The following is a 14,951-nucleotide window of genomic DNA, read 5'->3' as shown; positions in this document are numbered from 1 at the left end:
CAATTTATGAATCTGTAGCTCGCTCAGGGTGGTGGTCTCCATCAGTGTAACTGTGTATGTAGTTCAGGCTGCTCTTGAACTCATTATGTAATTGAGGCTGGTTTTAGACTTACATTGAACCTCCTGACACAGCCTTCTGAGTGTTGGGATACAGGTGTACGTTACCATGCTGGGCTGGTGTTTTTGTTTTTGTTTTGAGGCATGGTTTCCTATGTAGTTCATGCTGGCCTTGAACTCACTATGTGGCCCAGGCTGTGGCCTCAAACTTGCGATACTTCTGCCTCAGCTTCCAAGTGCTGAGATTACAGGTGTGTGACATGGCACTTGGCTTTGGTTGTTTTATTTATTTAATTTTAGGGGTTTTTGAGACAAAGTTTCACTATGAAATTTAGGCTGGCCTGGAACTTACTATGTACTACAGGCTGGCCTGGAACTCATGCCATCATGCCTGGCATTTTATTTACTCATTTTTTCTTTTTTTGATACTGGGGATCGAACTTGGGACCTTGTGCTTGCAAGGCAGGTGGTGGAACCACTGAGCTAAATCCCTGGACCTGGATTTTATTTTTTAATTATGCTTTTATTATATATATCGAGGGGCGTGGAAATGTAGTTCAGTGGTAGAGCAATTAGCTGGAACATGCTTGAGGCTCTGGGTTCAAGCCCAGGACTGTTAAAAAACATCTCTCCAAAGAAAAGTCACTGTAGAAAGGATACTAGTGTGCCTGCCTGGCAAATGGGAGGTCCTGAGTTCAATCCCCAGTACAAAAAGAAAAAAGGGTATTAGTGCTAATATTATCTTTGAATTATAATCAGTGATGGGTTAATAATTAAGTAAATGCAAACTGAAATAAGTGATGCAGCATTTTCCACATCAGAATGATAAACAATTTGATAATAATTGATTGAAGATGTGACAAGAATGGTAGTTTTATTTATTTATTTGTTTTGCTACCAGGGATTGAACTCGGGTCCTTTCGCTTGTGCAGCAGGCGGTGAAACCACTGAGCTAAATCCCTGGCCCAAGAATGGTAGTTTTAGAAACTGTTGGTAGAGCCTATGTTGGTGTAGCTACCATTGTACCATTGCAGACAGTGGTTACAATACTTTATAAAGCTGAAGATGGGTGTATTCACCCCTCTGATTGCAAAAGGTCTGGAAGAGAATCTGAACAGGAGATGGTAGTATTTTAGAGAGCTCAACTAGGCAAAAAATATTATAGACAGTCACACAGGGCTAGGCCCTTGAGACAGTCAGGGCAAAGGTAAAAATGCATTACAACGGTGGCCAGAGATACATCTGTTAGAGGCCAGGCCTTGAGATAAAGACAGAATGACCAGGTTTAAGATAAATGTTAACACCTGGTCTCATGAAGTCTAGATAGACATCAGTCACCTTGGTGGGTGACCAGGACCCTCAGACTCATCCCGTCCTAAAAAGTTCTTTATTCCTTCCACATACACTTGCTACATGACTTGTTTTTCCATTGGATCAATGTTACCTAAGTGACTATACTTATAATCTTATTGGTTGATTATAGCTATAACCCATGTTGTACCCATGTGGTTTTTGCTCTATAAAAAACTCCTGAAAAGTGAGGTCCTCGGTTACCCATTTGGGTATCTTCTCAATAAATGTTTTCTGCTCTTGGGCCGGGGATTTAGCTCAGTGGTTCTGCCGCCTGCCTCGCAAGCGCAAGGACCCGAGTTTGATCCCCAGTTAAAAAAAAAAAAAGGAGCTATAATATTTCCCCTATATCATTTAAAGGTCCTATATCATATCCTGTATCAGCAGCAAAGGGGATGATATCTGCGTGTTTTTTTTTTTAAGACTAGAAGCAACTATGGCAATGTTAAAAGTTATTCTGGGAGGTGGAATATAAGTGCTAAATTATTCTTTGCACTTTTCCCTTCCATGTTTTCTGCTGTTGGTTTTGTTTCTTGAATCCATAACTTTTATTTATTTATTTTGGGGTTTTTAAGACAGTGTCTCCCTATGTAATTTAGGCTGGTCTTGAAGTCACTGTGTAGTCCAGGCTGGCCTTGAACTCCAGGCAATCCTCCTCCCTCACCCTCCTGAGTACTGGTATTACAGGAGTGCATCACCATGCCTCGGCATAACTTTATTTTAAATTTTTAATGTTTTGTGGTGCTGAGGATTGAACCCAGGGTTTGACTATGCAACCACTGAGTTATATCCTCAACCCCGTTACTTTTTTTTTAATATTCTTTTTTGTGGGGAGTATCGGGGCAGAACCACTGAGCTAAATCCCTGGCCCACCCCATTCCTTTTTAACATTGTTTTCCAAGCTTTTGAATAATTGTAACCCTACAGAAGAGTAGTACAATAAACACCCAACTACCTTTCACTTAGATCAGCTAATTGTTAACATTTTGACGTTTACTTCATAGAACACATTATTTTGCTGAACCCTTTGAAGTTTAGGTATAGATACTATGAGGACTCTTTACCCTCCAATTCTTTAGCATATATTTTCTAAGAACAGGACTTCTACATATCTACAATTCATTTGTCACATTTAGGATATTTATGGATGTAATATTTTTACTTAGGACATAGTCCATTTCCCTTGTGTTAATATTGTCCTTAGTTTTTTGTTAATTGATCCAAGACCCAATTAAAGAGAGGCAGTGTGAGGAAATTAAGAGTATGTGCTTTGGGATCAAGTGAATCAAAGTTTGAATCCTTTCTCTGGTGCCTAATAGCTGAATGATCAAGTATTAAGTTATTTGAATTTTCTGAGTCAGTTTCTTCAACTCTAAAGTGGAGGTGATACATATGGGATGTAAGATTATAGGAGGGCCAGGGATTTAGCTCAGTGGTTCCACTGCCTGCCTTGCAAAGACAAGGTCCTGAGTTCAATCCCCAGTACCAATAAAAAAAAAAAAACACTAGAAATTCCTGTACTAAGTGACAGCCACATTTTTGATACTTTTCCTGTACTAAGTGATAGCCACATTTCTGATACTTTTCCTATAATCTTTTTTTTGTGTGTGTGGTACGGGGGATAACTCAGGACCTTATCTTTGCGAGGCAGGTGGTGGAACCACTGAGCTAAATCCCTAGCCTTCTAGTGATCTTTTGATGCTCCACCTCTCAGTCTTCTCTCACTCTTTTCACTTTGATACCGCATCCCAGAATTTATCTATTTATTTATTTTTGGTACCCGGGATCAAACTTAGGACCTTGCACTTGTGAGGCAGGCAGTGGCACCACTGAGCTAAATCCCTGGCCCCAGAATTTATTTTTTAAATATTAATTTATTTTGTAGTATTAGATATTAAACCCGGGCTTTTGCAGTGAGCTACATACAGCTCTTTAAAATATTTGATTTATATGTTCATTTTAATTTAATTTTTTGGGTTTTTCAGCCCAGTCTCACTATGTAGTTTAGGCTAGTCTTAAACATGTTGTGTAGCCCAGGCTGGCCTTGAACACAGGGGGTGGGGTGGGTGGGTGGTGGTTCCTCCTGCCTCCTGAGTGCTGGAATGACAGGTGTGTTCCACATTTATTTATTTATTTATTTATTTATTTATTTATTTATTTATTTATTTATTTGGTACCGGGGATCAAACTTAGGACCTTGGGCTTTCGAGGCAGGCCTGGTACCACTGAGCTAAATCCCTGGCAGACATTTATTTTTTGAGATAGGCATTTGTTATTTCACTGTTGGTCTCATCAAGTCACTAAATTGCCCAGGCTGGAATCTTAATTTGAGATCTTCTTGCCTGGGCCTCCGAAAGTGCTGGGTTTACAGGCATAGAACACCAAACCCAGGTGTCATCGCAGACTAACACAAACCCTGCTCTTCTGGTGCTTTCTTGACCACTGACTGTCTCAGTGTAACTACTTCCTGCTTCATCCAGTGGGCTTCCCTGGATGTAGCTGCTTTCTCTCCAGCGATGGCTCATGGTCTCTGAAACTTGTGACATTGTGTGGTTTTTGTTGGTGTGTCAAAATATGCTTGCGAAATTGGTTATTCTTGAAATGTGATGTGGTATAGTTTATTACACTTGATCTTAGCCAAAAGGCCGAGAAGCGATGGGGTGGTATAGTTTATTTATTTGGAAAAATCCTGGGGTTTGTAGAATGGTTAAGAAGGAAAATAGGTACATTCTGGTGGCAAGACATTCAGATTATTATTGTTTTTCTTCTTTAAGTGTGAATGTATTGGGGAGAATTGGTTACATGTTCTAGGAATCTCAAGAAAGTATGATTTTTGTCTTTTTTTTCTTTTCACCTTTATGGACTCTGTGGTTTTGTTTGTTTTTTGAGACAGGGTCTCACTGTGTAGTTTCAGCTGTCCTTGAACTGGAGGAAATCCTCTGCCTCAGCCTTCTGAGTGCTGAGATTACAGGCGTGTGCCACTATACCTGGCCAAGTCTGTGTTTTTACCACACATATTTCCTTTCCTTGATTTAATTTTTCTTAAGCAAGAAGGATTTCAGTTATGTAATTTTCACATTTGAACTGTCTAAAATTGTGTTTGTATGGAACTTAGCACTTTAACTCCTTAAGTAAAAAAGATGTTTTAATTTTTGAAGATCTGGGTCCAATTTTAATATCAAGTGCACATTTTAGAAGTTAGACACTGAGCTGTTTCATTTCTGGTAAATTAAATTAAAGGGTTTTTTTCTTTATATTTACTTGTATTTTCTAAGTTTTCTGGGTATGTTTCAGTATTTTGCTCCTAAACTGAATGAAACTCAGTTTTGAACTCTGCAGTTGAATGGTTAGAAGTGGTGAATATCTGCTTTTGATACTTCAATTTGTGTTTAATATATAAAAAGGAATCATTGAATGCATAAAAAAGAGAAAAACAGACTTTATAGGTATCTGCAATGCCTTTTTTTTTTTTTTTTTTTTTGGTACTGGGGATCGAACTCAGGTCCTTGCGCTTGCACAGCAGGCAGCGAAACCACTGAGCTAAATTCCCGGGCCCCTTTTTTTTTTTGAGTTTGAAAATAGACCAGATACCTGATAAGTACTTAAACTGGAAAGAAAAGCATAACCAATTTTTACACTGTGTGTGTGTTTTGCAGTGTTGTCGATCAAACCCAGGCCCTCACACATGATAGGCAAGCCTAGGCATACGTTCTATCACTGAGTTATATCTTAGCTCTTGTGCATCTGCTTTTATATAGCTTTTTTGGTAAACTGTTTCTTTAAGGTTTTATGTATACCCTTGTAACTATAAAAACAAGCACAATATGTATTCATTATCTAAGAGTTCTGGAAAGGTGCTTGCTTGATCTTGTTCCCATGTAATATGGCAGCACGCCCACTTGTAGACGAGTAGAAAGTAGAAAGCATGTTGTCAAACATGTTCAGTTTTTTTTTGGATGGTACTTGAGATTGAAGCCAGGGTTTTCCACAGGCTAGGCAAGCGCTGTACCATTGAGCTACATTCCCAGCCTCTTTTAAAATTTAGTGTTAGGATTTTGCCTAGTGGCTCAGACTGGCCTTGAACTTGCACTTGCAGTCCTCCTGCCCCAGCCCCCCTAGTAGCTGGGATTAGAAGTATGTTGCACCATGCCAGGTTTCGTTCATTTTTGGTTTTTTGTTTTTGTTTTTGTTTTTTTTGGTACTAAAGATTGCACTCAGTTCCAGTTCTTCTAACTTTTTTTTTGGTACTGGGGATTGAACTCGGGTCCTTGCGCTTGTGAGGCAGACGCCGGAACCACTGAGCTAAATCCTTGGCCCTCTTTTAACTTTTTATTTGAGGCAGGGTCTCACTAAGTAGCTAAATTGCCAAGGCTGGGCTTTAATTTACAATCTTTCTGCCTCAGTCTCCCAGAGTGCTGGGATTATAGGGATGGGCCACCATGCTTGGTTTGTACTTTTTAGAATTTTAAGGATTTTTTTTTTTTTTTGGTACTGGGGATCAAACTGAGGACCAAAATTTTAAGGATTTTGGTTAAACTCATCTATTTTCAACCCACTCTGAACTGTCTTTTCACTGTCTTTTTTTATTTTGGTACCGGGGATCGAATGCGCGGGTCCTTGCGCTTGCACAGCAGGCCGGGGAACCACTGAGCTAAAGCCCTGGCCCCCTTTTTGCTTTCTAATGTAGTACTCTTTTGATTTTACTAACATTGTTTATAAATTGTGACTATCTAAAAAGATACATTAGGTCTAAAAGACAAAATTACAGTGTTTGAAAATAAGGATTTCTGTACTAGAAAATCTTTTTTTTTTTTTTTAACTAGAAAATCTTAGGAATAGGAGATTCTCTTTGCAGAAATTATTTTATCTTTGCTGCTTCCTTAGGACCCAAGGAATCTAACTTTGTCTTCTCTTAAGCACTCCTTTTTAAAAAACTTTTTTTAATTTTTAGGTTCTTTTGAGATAGGGTCTTGCTCTGTAATTCAGGCTGGTCTTGAACTCACTCTGTAGCCCAGGCTGGCCTCAAACTCATAGCAGTCCTGCTGCTTCAGGCTCCCAAGTTCTGGAATTACAGATGTGTACCACCATTGCACCTTTTAATATCTAACCATTTAAGATTGTGATGGGCCAGCTTGGATTCTGACAGAGTTATTAACCCTCTCTACAAGTTCCTAGAATTCCATCATTTCTAAATATTATAATAATATTAATGATAATAACTAAGGTTTATTGAGTTCTTTTAGTATTTAAACTGTTTGAAATTATGAACTCCATAATTGTATAAGTAATGGTAGATTTATTTTTAAAAACCTATTTTAAGGGCAGGGGATTTAGCTCAGTGGCTCCACACCTGCCTCACAAGTGTAAGGTCCTGAGTTTGATCCCTGGTAACCCCCAAAAAACTATTTTAACTAAGTGTATAGTATTTTTTTGTAGTAAAAATGGTTTCTTTTAGGTAGAATACAGTCAATGATAGCAATACTGTTTAAAGTTTAAGAATGAATATTTGTGATTTTATGAAATATCATTCTGGTAAATGTGATGACATGTACATGACAGCCTACCACTTTTGAGTATCTTTACTTTTGAGGATGAACTTGTGGATCTTGAAACAGGATTTACTGGTATTATAGCTCAGCAAAAATGCAGCAGTTCAAGTTCTCTTTCTGCTCCTCCATTTGGTTGTTTTGTACACCCACTGTATTTATGGAAGAAGCTAAGTTTATCCTGGGGACCAAAGCTTCCTCAAAGCATGTGGGTGATGAAATAGTCTCAGAAATTTGCAGATGGTTCTGAGGATTTTCTTTTCTTTTTTGGGGGGCGGGTACTGGGGATCGAACTTGGGACCTTCCACTTGTGAGGCAGGCAGTGGAACCACTGAGCTAAATCCCCAGCCCTTATTTTCATTTTTAATTTTTTTGTAGTGATAGGAATCAAACATGGGGTCTTGTTCCTGGAAGATAAGCATTCTACCACTGAGCTATACCTCCAGCTCCTGAGGATTCTAGATTTTTCTTAGTTGTTTGGTTCATTTTAATGTCAAAATTTATGTATAAATTACTGAGTCATTATAGATTATTGTCATTATAGATTGTTGAACTGGAAAAAATTAGATTTGGTGGTATTTAAGACTAATAAAATTAACAGAGGCTTATCTAATTGTGAAAGTTCCTGATACCCAGTTATAGATTGCATGGAGTTTTTGTATGACTTATTTCTTCTGCAAAGTAAAGGGATATAACTTTACTGCTGTTACTGTTCTGCTTATTGGTTTGTACCTTGTTATTGTAATTAAGTACTGTATTCTTTCTGTTGCACTTGGATTTTTTTTTTTTTTGGTACAGGGATCAAACTCAGGACCTTGAGCTTGCCAGGCAGGCACTATGCCACTGAGCTAAATCCCTGGCCCTGACCTTGGAAATTTTTCATGTACGTATGTATGTATTTTGATACAGGGTCTCGATGTGTATTCCAGGCTGGTCTTGAACTCACTATCGTATGTAGCTCAGGCTGGCCTCGAACCTGTGGCAATCCTCCTGCCTCAGCCTAAGTGTTCTCATGTTTAATATGTAACTATTCACAAAACTTGTCTGGTCCTACATGTTTCAGTAATTGCATGAGCAGATCTTCAACAGGGAAGATCTTAGTGCCAAGTTTTTGTTAATTTTTTTTTAAATTACTGAAGTAATGTTCTTTGTTTTTAAAAAAAGAGCAATGCAAAAAAGAAAAAGGTTTCACTTTTGTGCACATAGTATATTATTTGAATTTTTAAATGATAGTTAACATGTACTTGCCAAATGCTTTACATATCTTAACTCATTTAACTTTCACAATCCTGTGAATGTATCTGTTTTTTGGGGGTTTTTTTGTGACTGTATCTGTTGAAGTAGGTTCTAGTATAGCCATTTGCAGTAACATTCCCAATGATGAAACAGGTGTGGAGAAGTACAGCAGTTAGCCAGAGTTGGACAGCTAGTGAGTGTCAAAGTTGAGATTTGAGCCCAAGGAGTCATGCTCTAGGGTTTCTGTTTTTACCCCATCTTGCCTCTGGGATCTTGCTACGTTTACTGTTTTGTCATTAGTTTTATCACTTAATGATATGTGACCTTTTTCTATATAACTCTGCCTGCTTAACAACTGTAATGTTTTATGGTACGGGTGTACCATAATTTAAGCAATTTAGTGCCTTTCAAACTTTTTAAATAGTCAATCCCTTAGTAATGGTTTCAAATAATATTATTTAAAAAGTCAAGCTTTTTGAATTGTAATAGTGAGGAAACATTTTTATTTGCTAAGTAATGCATATTAGCTGTTCGAGTATTTTGATATTGAGTTATAGTAAAATTTGTGCTTAGCCCACAAATTGTTGTGTATGAATTTCATTATTTTTTATTTTTCTTTAGTGCTGGAAAATAAGTGTAATGGGAATAAAATCAAGTCTGTTTATATTTTGTTTACTTTTGGTATGAAATGCTGATGTCATCCTAATAAGTTTGCTGTAATGTTGATTGTAATTCTAAATACTAACTGGTTTTTACATTGCTGGTCTCTATCTATCTCTCTATCTAGTTTTTTTTTTTGGTACCTGGGATCGAACTCGGGACCTTGTGCTTTTGAGGCAGACGGGGCGGAACCACTGAGCTAAATCCCTGCCCTATTTTTTGTTTTTTTTGACAGGGTCTTGCTGTGTAGTTCAGGCTGACCTTGAACTCACTATGTAGCCCAGGCTCACTGGTCCTCCTGCCTCAGCCTCCTAAATGCTGGGATTACAGGCCTGGCTCATTGGTGATATCTTTAAGGTAATGTTCCTGATGGTGAATTGGCATGCTAATACTGAGTCACCAGGTAGGACAGAGTTGCCCTGGTTTGGGTGCCAGTGAGTTTCACAAAACTTCTCAAATGGAGACCTGAGGGACAACAAAAATAAATAAATAAATTGGGTTGGGTGTGGTGGCAGACACCTATATTCCCAGTACTTGGGAGGCTGAGGCAGGAGAATGGCTGAGAATTCAAGGCCAGCTTGGGCTACTGAGTTCAGGACCAGCCTGAACTATGCAGTGAGAGCTTATCTCAAAAAACCCAAAACAAACAAACAAAAATAAATAAAAGAAAGTAAGTAATGTGCCTGGTAATTCCTTGTATTTGTGCCAGGCAGTAATAGCTGGGTTTTGAGCACATTTTGTGTTTTCAGTGTTGGTGTATCAAATCCTGCCACTGAGCCATCTTTCCAGTCCAAAACACTCTTTTTTGCTACCATATTTTACTCTTACTTCAAATGTACAAACTGACTATATTATTCATTGTTTCAAAAATTGTCCTCATTAATATTCATTTCTCAGTTATGAGGAAGTATTTTGGTACATTAATAATTATTTCATATATGCTCATTGTAAAGTTAGAATATATTTTCAACTTAAATTTAGTGTTTTTCAGTCATTTTGGAACTGAACAAAAGTATGGCTGATTCCAAACTTGGAGGCATGGCTCTTTAACATTAGTCATTTTTTTATATTTATAAATTCAGATATTTCTTCAGCACCTACTAAATGCCAGTCACTATGCTAAGTAATGAGGGTGTGCTAAGCTTAGTTGCTATGCTAATAAGATAAGTATGTCCCTACTTCAGGAAACTTGGAGCTTTGTTTCGAAAACAGCATCTTGTTGCAAACAGTATGAAATGCTCTAAGAGAGAGGAGGTCAAATGGGGAAGTATCAGGGTCAAGGAAATGGTGGCTTAGGTTTGAGGTAGGCCTGGTGCCTAAGTGGACTGAATGGCTAGTGAAAGGAGTGGGCAGAGAACCTAAGCAGAAGTCTGCTCTGTGAGAATCTCTTGGAGCTGTCGCTGGACTGCTTTGTATCCCTAACAGAATGGTGACCTTGCCTCTGTTCACAGGGCCTAACATGTAGTAGATACTTACTATAAACCTTTGTTAAATGATGAGTGAAAGAAGTGTTTTAATAAGGTTTTTTGTACTGTTTGTCCTTTTTTGGAAAAAGATAATGAACTCATTTCCATGTATACCTGAAAATTTTTAGATAATGTAATTTATCAAAACATAAAATATATAAGAAACTTCCAGTGCTGAAGGAGATAAGTCTTGTAAGGTGAAACAAATTCAGCATGATATATTGTTTTGTTATTGTATTTTTTGTTTATTTTGATTTGTTTTTTTGGTGATACTGGGGATTAAACCCAGGACTTTCACATTGAGCTCAAGCCATTTAATTAATTAATTTATATTTTGAGAAAGGGTCTTGCTGAGTCATTGAGTTGTTCAGGCTGGTTTAAACTTGAGATTCTCCTGCTTCAGTCTCCTAGAATGCTGGGATTACAGGCGTGCACCAACATGCCCAGCATTTTACTGAGTTTTTAATGGACACACTTGAAATTTTTTTAAATTTTACAGTGCTTGGGATTGACTTAGGGGCTTCAACACATTTTAGACCAGTGATGTACCACTGAGTTCCACCCCCAGCCCTAAAAATATATTTAAAGAAGCTTTATGTTACTAACATAATGGAAAACCTTTACAGGCAACTTAAATATAATAAAGCTAGCTATTGTTTGCAGAGGTGCTGAGTTTGAGGCCTATTTTCTTTTCTAAGTAAATTTTTTTTTTTTTTGGTACCAGGGATCAAACTGGAGACCTTGCATTTATGAGGGCACTGAGCTAAATCCCTGGCCCTTATCTTTTCTAAAAACAGAGATTAACAAGTGTTAGAGAAATGTTGAAAACAAATTGGCTCCTTTGGTTTTCTCCACAATGTAAATGAAAGGGCTGAAGAGACTTGAAAATGGAGTAACTTTCCCATGTAGTGATTTAGGGCTACTTAGATAAGGGAGGAGGGACTCTGTCAACAGGAGTTGCCCCAGTGCTGCACTGAAGGATATGGGCCTCTAGGCACATCTGTTTGCTGATGCTGCAGATAGTATGACAGCAACACCTGATTTGTGGAAGTGAAGAAGTGAGACAGATGAGATGGGAGATGTAAAAAAGAGAGACTTCATGTTTGAGGGATTGATGCTATGTAGCAGTGAACTGGGGACATCATCCCGTGGGCAGTGGAGATGACCATGACAAGATTTGAGCTTTAGAAAGATTGCTTCAGTAGCAGCTAGGAGAGACCAGGGAGGAGGTTATTAAGATGTGGACCTCAACTAACTAATGACTGGGAGGCAGATGATAATCTAGAGTAATCCTAACCTTTTCCAACAGAGCTATTTTAATCTTACACTCCTAGATTGGAAGAAAGCAGATGACACACTAAGTGTGTAAGTCACTCTGACAGTATTGGTTACTGGGCTTACCTGCCCACAGAAAATGTCAGTTAGTTGGAGAGAAAAAGAGAGGTGACAAAGATGTTTTGAGCCCATTGAAGAGCCTGGATCTATATAGAGAATCATTGAATGTTAGTTATGGGCAGGGATTATATTATCTAATTCATTGTCTTTTAGTTGGAAAAAACTGCAGAAAGATTATATAATACTAGCAATTATGTAGCTAATTTTGAGCTCATTGCATTATTGTTTATAGCATAAGGTACCTAGAACCTTTGTTAGTACATTTAAGCAGTAAATACGATTTAGTGTTTGTGTATTTAATTAGCTGAGTAACATACTGATTATTCCCTAGGAACATTTTTGAACTTTCATCTATCATTTCTTTTTTAATATTTGAGGGAATTTAGGTTATTTACTTAGTCTTGATGTCCAACAAAACCTAACTTTGTCAGACAGTTGGAAGCTTTCCAAGAAAGCAGAGAGTCGCCTACATACTGACTTAAATATTAGTAGTTGAAAGAGCGTTGAAAGAGTGGAAGAATTATAAGTGGTAACCTTGACCATATAGAAAACACTCATTTTAGGGAGAATGGTGTAGTGCAGTGATGGCAAACATTTTAGAGCTTTCAGTGATACAAATAGCCCACTGTTACATGTGTGCCATAGGTTCACTATCACTGGTCTAATTGTTAAAAACTGAGTTCTGAGGGCCAGATATACCTGGATTCTAGTCTGTTTTGTCAGTTACTAGTTTGACCTTGGGAAATTTATTTTTTTCAGTTTCCTCAGCTGTAAAATGTGATTAGGACTACTGTACTTAGTTTGGGGCTGAGTGTAGCTCAGTAGTACAGAATGAGCTTATTTAGCCTGTACAGAACCCTGGGTTCTATCCCCAGCACCAAACCAAACCAAACCAAAAAACTATCTTTCAGGAGTGTTACATAGGTTAAATGGAGAGTGCCAGTGCTCCTTAATACAAGCCTGAAAAGTGTGGTGATATTATTGTTTTTATTTCCTAAGCACTCATATACTTTACTACCACCAATTAGTTAAAACGCTTCCCTTCAACATCAAGTATTACCACTTTCTTTTTCTTTTTTCATGTTTTTACAACTTTATTTCATCATATATTACTACTTCTAATGGGATTTAAAAAATGACGTTAATAAATGTAAAAATTGGATTTTTAGGCCTGGGATGTTAGTGGTAGAGCGCTTGCCTAGCATGTATGAGACCTTAGGTCCTATCCTGAGTACTGCAAACAAATAAAACACACCCTGACTTTTTAAAAATAGTTCTCAGGAGGAAATATGCTTGCTTCAATATGCCAGACATTAATTTAAAAATGTAATAGAGCTATGGAAATTTTATATCATGAAATTTCTGATTATGGTAAACTGAAAAAAATATTTTTAGTACAGTTTTTGTTTGTTTGTTTGGACTTGGGACCTTGCACTTGCAAGGCAGCGGCAGAACCACTGAGCTAAATCCCCAGCCCACAGTAGTTTAAATACTACAATATGTGACTAGTGGTTGATGGGTTCTGGAACATCATATCATGTAGCTGGTTCCTTTTCTAGGTCTTTTAGAGATTCTGATAAATTATGGTGTTCAGATTCTTTTCTTCAACTTGTGTAATTTTTCTCACTTAACAGAGTTGCTAAATTGGATGCTTGAATGTAAAAATAAATTATTTGTGTAGTTAAAGCTATTTAAATAGACATTTTTAAGAATAGTTTTTAGATTTACAGGAAAAATAAGATAGTACAGAAAGTTCCCATAGACTTGCACCAGATTTTCCCTATTACTAACATTTTGCATTATATATGTTTGTTACAATTGGTGAGCCCCTATTAATGCATACTTTATTTCATTCATACTTTATTCAGATTTTCTCAGTTTTTATTTTATTTATTTTTATTTTTTTTGGTACTGGGACTTGAACTCGGGACCTTTCACTTGTGAGGCAGGCCCTGGAACCACTGAGCTAAATCCCCGGCCCTCAGTTTTTATTTTTATTTATTTTTGAGACAATGCCTTGCTATGTAGTTTAGGCAGGTCTTTTGTTTTGTTTTGTTTTGTTTTGGTACCGGGGATCGAACTCGAGTCCTTATGCTTGTAAGGCAGGCGGCAGAACCACTGAGCTAAATTCCCGGCCCAAGGCAGGTCTTAAACTCACTGTGTAACCCAGGCTGGCCTCAAACTCAGGGCCATCCTCCTGGCCCATTGTTCTGAGTGCTGGAATTACAGATGTGTACCACCATGCCCAGCTGGATTTTCTCAGTTTTCACCTAATGTCCTTATTCTGTTCCAGCATACTACATTACATCTAGTTGTCATTATGTAATCATCTTAGACATATTAATTTATTTGCAAATGTTGCTTTAGTCTCAAATTTTAAAACCAAACCTGTTTATTTGATGTTTTTATTTGTTTGTTTTTTGAAACAGAATCTGTGTAGTTTAGGCTGGTCTTGAACTCACTGTGTAGCTCAGGCTGGTCTTGATCAAAACCATATCTGTGAAGAGGCGTATTGTCAGTAAAAATGCTCTTAAAGATAGTTCATCTTTAATTTCATTTTTTGTTTTTTGGTACCAGGGATCAAACTCACATCCTTGCGCTTGCAAGGCAGGCGGCGGAACCACTGAGCTAAATCCCCAGCCCTTAATTTCATTTTTTAGTCTTGAACAAGGGTAAGTTTCATAATGTTAGCAAGTAGTTTGTTATTTCTTTAGTTATGACTTGATATTTCCCACTTTCATTCATGAAAAAGTTCATTTTGGTTATTCTGTCATATAACAGACACATGGAGTCTAATTGTCCTAGTGAAATATAAAAATTACCCTTTTCTTTCTTTTTTTTTGTTTTTGGAGACAGGGTCTCACTATATTGTTCAGGTTGGCCTTGAACTCATTGTCTAGTCCAAGCTGGCCTGAAACTCATTGTGATCCTCCTGCCTCAGCCTCCTGAGTGCTGGAATTGCAGGTGTGTGCTACCATGCTGGCCTCTTTCTATTTTTTGTTGTACCTGGGATCAAACTCAGGGACTTACATATGCTAGGCAAATGCTGTACCACAGAGCTACATCCCCAGCCCTTTTTATTTTGAGACAGAATCTTGCTATAAGTTCCCCAGGCTGACCTCAAACTTGGTGATCTTCCTGTCTCAGCCTCCCAAGTATTAGGGATTATAGGCATCAGCCACAATACCTTGCAAAATTACCTTTTTTTGTTTTGGCACCAGTGCTCAAACTTGGGTCCTTG

The 14,951-nt window shown here is 37.8% G+C and overlaps 1 protein-coding gene and 1 non-coding gene across 18 annotated transcripts in view; both read left to right on the top strand.

Annotated features, from left to right (window-relative positions):
- Gapvd1 (GTPase activating protein and VPS9 domains 1) overlaps positions 1-14,951 on the top strand; it is a 90,262-nt gene that overhangs the window by 5,095 nt on the left and 70,216 nt on the right. The window lies entirely within an intron of this gene.
- LOC147826079 (small nucleolar RNA U6-53/MBII-28) lies at positions 9,214-9,323 on the top strand. Its single transcript, XR_015439907.1, has one exon. It is a non-coding gene; the product is annotated as a small nucleolar RNA U6-53/MBII-28 (small nucleolar RNA).

Source organism: Heterocephalus glaber, unplaced genomic scaffold (assembly GCF_053883595.1).
Source record: "Heterocephalus glaber isolate CG9 unplaced genomic scaffold, H.glaber_assembly_v1.0 deba00001479, whole genome shotgun sequence".
NCBI lineage: Eukaryota > Metazoa > Chordata > Mammalia > Rodentia > Bathyergidae > Heterocephalus > Heterocephalus glaber.
Note: the sequence above shows the minus strand (reverse complement) of the source record. Positions and strands in the feature narration are given on the sequence as shown.